Genomic DNA, 9,566 nt, shown 5'->3' on the forward strand with positions numbered 1-9,566 from the left:
CTCACTAAAGACGACTCATCAAGAGAATATTTAATATTGACCTATATTCAAGAGACTAAACGAAAAAAAAAAGCTAAAATCATGTATCATGTTATTCGAAACTGTCAGAAAACTAGCCCCATATTGACAGATCCCAGACCTCAAACTATATACTTCTGAAGTGTATAAGCCAATCCAGTGTCAGGAATAGATAGTATGAATTTGAATTTACCAAGTGGCTGCAATGAAACAAAGAGTGAAAAATTTAAAGGGGTCTGAATACTTTCCATACCCACTGTATCAGTAAAAATAACTCCTCTTTATTAGGTAAAGTATAAAAGAATTGCTCCATTTTCCGATACCCGTCGTGTCTCCATTTTTCATGATCTCGGGTTGGGTGAAGGCTTATTTTTTGTGTGCCGAGCTGACGTTATTAATGGAAACCATTTTGGTGCAGATACGATCTTTTGGTCGTCCTTTATTGCATTTTAATGCAATGTTGTGGCGACCAAAAAAAAGTAATTCTGGCGTTTTGACATTTTTTCTCGTTACACCATTTAGCGATCGGGTTAATTCTTTTTTATATTTTTAGATCGGGCGATTCTGAATGCCGCTATAACAAATATGTGTATGTTTGATTTTTGTTATTGTTTTATTTTGAAAGGGGCGAAAGGGGGGTGACTTGAACTTTTATCTTTTTTTTATATTTTTAGAAACATTTTTTTTTTTTACTTTTGGCATTGTGAAAACATACAGCATTGTATCTTAAATAACCAGATGACTATTTTTTAGCAAATGAAGAATAATAGAATGTTATCTGTATGTTGGCTTTAAATTTAAGTGTTGATTTCTAGTTGGTCAAAAAAACAGACTTTTGTTTGTGTAAGCCGGTAATAGTGACTTTTATTGTGCGCTTATCCTTGCTCATGTAACTGGACACTTTGGGTGCACACCAAGTAAAGAAAGTGTGGACCCGTAGAAGCGCAAAATGGCCGTCGTCACTCGCATACTCCATCTCCCTGAGGACACGCTGTGAACGGCTTGATCAATAAAGAACAGACTTTTTACACTGGTGAGTGCCACCTCATCTTTTCTTCATGTTCTATGTGTTATCTGCCTGTTCTGTGGTACAATAAAGCATTGATCACACTGTTTTACCCTCACCCTGTGTTGTCTGAGTATCGTTTTGCCCATGTTAATAGCAGAGCGGGAGTTCGGCGGGATGATCCCTGGTTCATGCAGTTTTGCCTAGCGGGCGGCGCTCACAGCATTACGGAAGTCAGAAGCATAGAGGTCTGCTGGAGACCTCTGGTTTTCATGCCAACCCATCGGTGACCCATGATCATGTGATGAGGTCATCGATGGGTGGGATTTCCGGCATGCTTGCTGGAAGTGAGCTTTAAATGCCGCTGTTAGGGGCAAATGGCAGCTGTTCAGTACAGCTGACATGTGCCGTAAAGGATGTAAGCTCACCGCCGGAGCCCACATCAAAGGGAGGAAGTACATTTACACCCGATGTCAGAAAGGATTAAAGGGGATTGTTTTTACAGAGACAGAAGTAATCAATCATGTATACATACAGATAATTACAAAAATACACAGCTTCTAATGGTAAATAGTATAGAGTTACCACAAGAAAATATAATTTTTGTAAATCATGTGTAGATATAAAAATTCAGGCAAATGTCAAATGTTGTAGCGCCATCTCGTGGCTATGTGCAAAAGTGCCATCATAGAGTAACATGTATCCTAAGAGAGTGTCACTATCAAGGTGGGGATGAGATAAGTGCACCGTATTTATTGAGTGTAAGATAAATCCATACATAGATGTATTGGCAACAAAAATCTCTTGGACATAATGTGCCGTAATGGAGATGGGGAAGAGCAACCCAAACACCAGCGCCAATTGCACAAGCTCAAAATACACTGTGAAAACCAGGAGACAGAATAAGAGCATGCGATAAATGGCATATAAAAGAGTCACATTTTATTAGAATAAAGTACTACAGATAATACACATGTAACAATGTGCTAGTCTGACAGAATAGACGGTATCAACCCAGAATACCCTACTCCTCCTTCACCTCTGGATATTTACTCTTGGACTTACTGTTTGGGGGCTTCTATGATACTATTACTTGCAGGACATGGGCCCATATGGGGATGCAGCACACTGGGGCTACCTTTCCACCTTGGTGGAGGAGTAGGGTATTTTGGGTTGATACCGTCTATTCTGTCTGACTAGCACATTGTTACATATGTATTATCTGTAGTACTTTATTCTAATAAAATGTGACTATTTCATATGCCATTTATCGCATGCTCTTATTCTTTCTCCTGGTTTTCATACATACAGTGGGGCAAAAAAGTATTTAGTCAGTCAGCAATAGTGCAAGTTCCACCACTTAAAAAGATGAAAGGCGTCTGTAATTTACATCATAGGTAGACCTCAACTATGGGAGACAAACTGAGAAAAAAAAATCCAGAAAATCACATTGTCTGTTTTTCTTTCATTTTATTTGCATATTATGGTGGAAAATAAGTATTTGGTCAGAAACAAGCAATCAAGATTTCTGGCTCTCACAGACCTGTAACTTCTTCTTTAAGAGTCTCATCTTTCCTCCACTCATTACCTGTAGTAATGGCACCTGTTTAAACTTGTTATCAGTATAAAAAGACACCTGTGCACACCCTCAAACAGTCTGACTCCAAACTCCACAATGGTGAAGACCAAAGAGCTGTCAAAGGACACCAGAAACAAAATTGTAGCCCTGCACCAGGCTGGGAAGACTGAATCTGCAATAGCCAACCAGCTTGGAGTGAAGAAATCAACTGTGGGAGCAATAATTAGAAAATGGAAGACATACAAGACCACTGATAATCTCCCTCGATCTGGTGCTCCACGCAAAATCCCACCCCGTGGGGTCAGAATGATCACAAGAACGGTGAGCAAAAATCCCAGAACCACGCGGGGGGACCTAGTGAATGAACTGCAGAGAGCTGGGACCAATGTAACAAGGCCTACCATAAGTAACACACTACGCCACCATGGACTCAGATCCTGCAGTGCCAGACGTGTCCCACTGCTTAAGCCTGTACATGTCCGGGCCCGTCTGAAGTTTGCTAGAGAGCATTTGGATGATCCAGAGGAGTTTTGGGAGAATGTCCTATGGTCTGATGAAACCAAACTGGAACTGTTTGGTAGAAACACAACTTGTCGTGTTTGGAGGAAAAAGAATAGTGAGTTGCATCCATCAAACACCATACCTACTGTAAAGCATGGTGGTGGAAACATCATGCTTTGGGGCTGTTTCTCTGCAAAGGGGCCAGGACGACTGATCCGGGTACATGAAAGAATGAATGGGGCCATGTATCGTGAGATTTTGAGCGCAAACCTCCTTCCATCAGCAAGGGCATTGAAGATGAAACGTGGCTGGGTCTTTCAACATGACAATGATCCAAAGCACACCACCAGGGCAATGAAGGAGTGGCTTCGTAAGAAGCATTTCAAGGTCCTGGAGTGGCCTAGCCAGTCTCCAGATCTCAACCCTATAGAAAACCTTTGGAGGGAGTTGAAAGTCCGTGTTGCCAAGCGAAAAGCCAAAAACATCACTGCTCTAGAGGAGATCTGCATGGAGGAATGGGCCAACATACCAACAACATTGTGTGTCAACCTTGTGAAGACTTACAGAAAACGTTTGACCTCTGTCATTGCCAACAAAGGATATATCACAAAGTATTGAGATGAAATTTTGTTTCTGACCAAATACTTATTTTCCACCATAATATGCAAATAAAATGAAAAAAAAACAGACAATGTGATTTTCTGGATTTTTTTTTCTCAGTTTGTCTCCCATAGTTGAGGTCTACCTATGATGTAAATTACAGACGCCTCTCATCTTTTTAAGTGGTGGAACTTGCACTATTGCTGACTGACTAAATACTTTTTTGCCCCACTGTAGATATATGTAAACGGATTGTAGATGTATCACTGGATATCAGTTTATAAGGGGAATAGATGCTGTGCACTTATAGATGAATAGCTTATATAATAAGGACACGGGGTCGTGTCTGGATGAGGAGCTGAGGGGGCACGGGGAACAAACCCGCAATTCCACTCACCACGACCTCAGACGGGGTCCGGGCACTGATGGGGCGCAGCGCCGGGCAGGATACCGTTCTTTGTGCCGGCGCCTGGGAAAATCCAAGATGGCCACCGCAGCACTCACCATGCAGCCAGCGGCAATATGAAGAACTGTGGGGGGTCTGATCTCCTGACACCAGGTCAGACCTCACCGGATAGGAGCATGAGTGCAGCGGAGCAGGCACAGGAGAGATCAGGCAGCTCTTCACCCAGGAGCCCGGAGAAGCAAAGCAACAAAACGCAAGTATAAGTGTGGCGCCCCTGAGGGCTCAGTTGCCACAGAGGTACTGCACCTCCTACTGAGGTGTGGTACCCCACTATCCAGGTAAGTTGGAGGCTCCTGACCACACTCCAACACCTGCATCCCACACCACAAAGTAGTGTAGCAAAGTCACATTGTGGCTCCCTGCTTGAAGTGTAGCAGAGCACCTTTGGTGGCTCCCTGCTTGGAACACGAAACGTGCTGGGAGGCGGGTGGAGTTAGAATACATAAAATGTTAAGAATCTGGGTTCTATGCTGCCTATGCAGGAATCCAGGTTCTCACATTTGTCTCCAGAGGCTAAGTCCTTTTTTCCAACTTCTGAGCATGCCCACGGGACGAGCTCCCATTGGAGTTCAGGAGTCAGGTGCTCAGGTCCTGCTCCTGATTCCATTGGCTTAGCTCAGGGCTCTGGAGATTTCTAGCAGGTCCCGTACGCTATAAAAAGTGCGCATGGCCGCTATGCCATGCGCTAGTATTTTTATACTGCTGCTGTGTGTATGGTGACGGATGCTTGGACTGGTCACTGACTCATTATGAAACCCCTTCCCTCGGTTATTACGTCTGTGTGAGTGAGTGGTATTCTGTCAGCACCTGCGCCAACGCGCACAAGCTCCATCTTCCAGCAGCTTAGCGTCCTGCATCGCGCTTGCGATATTTGCGGTTGCAGCCTTTCCAGGCGTGCGCAGTTGCGACGCCGAGCACACGTGTACACGGTAAGTCCGCTCGGTTGTAGTGACTATCCTTAACTACTCCGGTTTCCGGCTACCGCACGTGTGCTGCTGAGATCCTGTGCTGTAAACAGGCTCAGTGACACTATTTTGTGTTATTTTTCCCTGCAGCTCTGTGTACTTTAACAGGGCTTGCCTTATTGCATCTGGGTGAGTTAGAACCCTGTGCATATTAGTGCTCTGTCTCTCCCAGCAGCGGTTTTGCCATCCACCGCACGGTGGACCCCGAGTGGCGAAGGCACTTTAATTATTTATTTTTTTTAGTGCCTTCCGCCACTCCTAACATAAAAAGAGCGGCAAGGTTTAGGATTTCGGGCAGTCAAGCAGTCAGTCGGTGAGTTAGAGAGAGAGTGAGTCAGGAGATCCCTGAGAGAGGGATGGAGGAAGGAAGTGCTGCAGCAGATGACAGTGATCTGGGTCTGCTGGCACGGGAAAGGAAAGAAAGATAGACAGACATTGAAGAGAAACCTGATCTTCTATAAGAAGGAAAGACTAGTACGGAACGTAGGAGTAAAAGGGAACAGAGGACGTGGGTTAGGAGAGAACGATGCCTAGAAGTTCTAAGCGCAAGGCCGAGGCCCGGTCCCTGAGGTTGTATGGATACTAAGGGTCCTACAGCAGACACCGGAGGAGTAGTGGGCTGTAAATGCACTACTCCCATCTAAGACTTGAGGGCACAACAGCAACTTGGATAGTGAGCCGGGACTTAGGAGTAAGGAGTCCCCGAAGCAGGCTACAGCTGTCTGCCATATAAGTATAGTTCTTGGGAACATCTGACAGGAGGAACTCCAGCGTAACTCAGTACTGGGAGTACTTCACTCAAAGGCGCTATAGAGGAGACGTTCAGAAAGGTACATGTTGGTGGAGTGTTGGAATGGAGCATTTCAACCTGTAGGTTGACTGAGCCCCTGACCTGGAGGACACAGCATGGAGGCAGGCACCTGTACGTACTACAGACTGTGAGTAAAGCTTTGGAACTACAAGCCCTTGTGTCCTCCACTCATTCCGGCGCCAACATCCTCAACACTGCTACATTTCTGCACCATCCACGTCTCCCTACTATTATCTCCTTTTTACAGTGCCCTGGGACTACAGCTCCACCTGTGGGGAGATTTAACATCTTTGCTGCACCACACCACCAATCCCAGAGGATCTGCATGCAGCATCGGCCTAACAACTCAGTTGCCGAACACCACAGGTGGCATCACGAAATATTTATCTAATCCACTGCATTTCCACAATTCAATCTCCCCTATTACTTGGGAGCCCAGGGCCACGGACCAGGTCACTGCTGCTGTGACACATCCTGCTGATACCGGCCCAGTACCGAGTACCCCACAGTCCTGGGAGGGCGACCCATATGCACCTGACCTGACACAGGGCACCTCTCCACCCCAACTCTATGATGTCTGGTGGGTTCTACATGCCTCCAAGCGGTATTACACCTTCTACTCACACTACCATAGAAGTTATTCCAGAACTGATCTAATGGTCACAGATAAATGGTTATTACTAGAGTTGAGCGAAACGGGTCGAAAAAATTCAAAAGTTGCCGACTTTTGGCAAAGTCGGGTTTCATGAAACGAAACCCGACCCTAGGATGAGGTCGGCCACGAGGTCGGCGACTTACGCGCCAAAGTCGCGTTTCAAAAGTTTGTTTTGCGTTCTTTTTCAGCCAATCAGGATCCACGGACACTGTGGGCAACGTGATGACATAGGCACGGGTCACCACCATGTTTCAGAAGGGCATGCAAGTGATTGGCTTGCTTTGGTGGGCGTCACAGGGTGTATAAAAGGGCGTGCACGCCGACCGCCATCTTACTTCTGCCGATCTTAGTATAGGGAGAGGTTGCTGCTGATTCTGTAGGGAGAGCGTTAGGCAGGGAAGAAGACAAAAAAACTGCTTCTGCTGCTAGCGATTTGGCCTGCACAACACACCAGTCACTGTGTGTGCAGTGCAAGGGGAGGCTATATAGTGGTGTATCAGTGGTGTTGGTTGTTGGGCTGCCTTTTAAGGCTTCCTGACAGGCTGGCATTGCTGTTTACCCACTGCTCCGCAAACTGCTTTTTTAAAAGCAATCCCAATTTTTTTTTTTTTTGTACTGCTGAGAAGAAAAAAAAACTGCTTCTGCTGCTAGCAATTTGGCCTGCACAACACACCAGTCACTGTGTGTGCAGTGCAAGGGGAGGCTATATAGTGGTGTATCAGTGGTGTTGGTTGTTGGGCTGCCTTCTAAGGCTTCCTGACAGGCTGGCATTGCTGTTTACCCACTGCTCCGTAAACTGCTTTTTTAAAAGCAATCCAATCTCCCTTATCCTCTAGTCACTTTTGTCACAGCTGTGCCATCGAGCCTGTCACATAGCGCTCAGATATTCATTGGGCCTCACACAATCCAAAAGTGTCCAGTGTCCAAATGTGTGTGCAGAGATTCAAAATCTCCCTTATCCTCTAGTCACTTTTGTCACAGCTGTGCCATCGAGCCTGTCACATAGCGCTCAGATATCAGTGGGCCTCACACAATCCAAAAGTGTCCACTGTCCACAAGTGTGTGCAGAAATTCAAAATCTCCCTAATCCTCTAGTCACTTTTGTCACAGCTGTGCCATCGAGCCTGTCACATAGCGCTCAGATATCAGTGGGCCTCACACAATCCAAAAGTGTCCAGTGTCCAAAAGTGTGTGCAGATATTCAAAATCTCCCTTATCCTCTAGTCACTTTTGTCACAGCAGTGCCATCGAGCCTGTCACATAGCGCTCAGATATCAGTGGGCCTCACACAATCCAAAAGTGTCCACTGTCCACAAGTGTGTGCAGAAATTCAAAATCTCACTTATCCTCTAGTCACTTTTGTCACAGCTGTGCCATCGAGCCTGTCACATAGCGCTCAGATATCAGTGGGCCTCACACAATCCAAAAGTGTCCACTGTCCACAAGTGTGTGCAGAAATTCAAAATCTCCCTTATCCTCTAGTCACTTTTGTCACAGCTGTGCCATCGAGCCTGTCACATAGCGCTCAGATATCAGTGGGCCTCACACAATCCAAAAGTGTCCACTGTCCACAAGTGTGTGCAGAAATTCAAAATCTCCCTTATCCTCTAGTCACTTTTGTCACAGCTGTGCCATCGAGCCTGTCACATAGCGCTCAGATACCAGTGGGCCTCACACAATCCAAAAGTGTCCAGTGTCCAAAAGTGTGTGCAGATATTCAAAATCTCCCTTATCCTCTAGTCACTTTTGTCACAGCAGTGCCATCGAGCCTGTCACATAGCGCTCAGATACCAGTGGGCCTCACACAATCCAAAAGTGTCCAGTGTCCAAAAGTGTGTGCAGATATTCAAAATCTCCCATATCCTCTAGTCACTTTTGTCACAGCAGTGCCATCGAGCCTGTCACATAGCGCTCAGATATCAGTGGGCCTCACACAATCCAAAAGTGTCCACTGTCCACAAGTGTGTGCAGAAATTCAAAATCTCCCCTGTCCTATAGACACCTTGTACCTTGTTTTACATTACTATATAGTTTGTTGGATTTTGTCTACATTTCTACCAAAAATGAGGAAGGCTGGTGGAAGAGGCCGTGGAATTGGGCGGGGGTTGGCAGCTGGTAATGATGGTGTTGGTGGTGGATCTGATGGTAGTGGCAAGAGCAAAACAGGACCGAATGCAGGAGGTGCTGACCCTGCGTCATCGTCTGGCTACATAAGGCCTCGAACGCTTAGTTTTCTAGGAGTTGGCAAACCGCTTTTAAAGCCAGAGCATCAGGAAAAAGTTTTGTCTTACATTGCTGACTCAGCCTCCAGCTCTATCGCCTCCTCTTCTTCAGTTGTAAAAAGTAAAAGCACTGAGTCGTCATTGGAGGCTCATGATCATGAACCACACCTTTCCTTGTGTCATTCACCCCAACCAAGATTGAAGGATGACGCAGGCCATACTACTGATTACTCCATGGAGCTGTTTTCACATACCATGCCTGGATTATCAAGTGAAATGGTGAATTACCCAGGCCAAGATGAATCTGACATGGAGTGCACTGATGCACAGCCGCTGATGGATGATTCTGCTGGTACATTCACTCAGAGCACTACATTGTCCTCGCAGTGTACAGAGCCAGATTCTGACCCTGATGAGACTCAGGTGCCCCTTCCCGCACACTATACCACCATACACGGTGACACAGAGGAAGGTGCACATGACATAGAAGAGGAGGTGATGGATGACCCAGTTGTTGACCCAGATTGGCATCCATTGGGGGAAGAGGGTGCTGCTTCCAATAGCTCAGATGAGGAGCATCCACAGCAGACATCGACATCGCAACAGCTGTTATCTGGCAGGCCCGGAGCACTCCAAAGACAGGTTCCAAACATCAAAAGAGTTGCTGGACAGCTTGTCCAGAGGGTCAAAAGATCACAGCGTGCTAGGCCGCAAAATGTCTGCCAAAGTAGGAAGAGTGCAGT

Source organism: Dendrobates tinctorius, unplaced genomic scaffold, assembly GCF_039654945.1.
Source record: "Dendrobates tinctorius isolate UK_male_01 unplaced genomic scaffold, ASM3965494v1 ptg000017l, whole genome shotgun sequence".
Taxonomy (NCBI): Eukaryota; Metazoa; Chordata; class Amphibia; order Anura; family Dendrobatidae; genus Dendrobates; species Dendrobates tinctorius.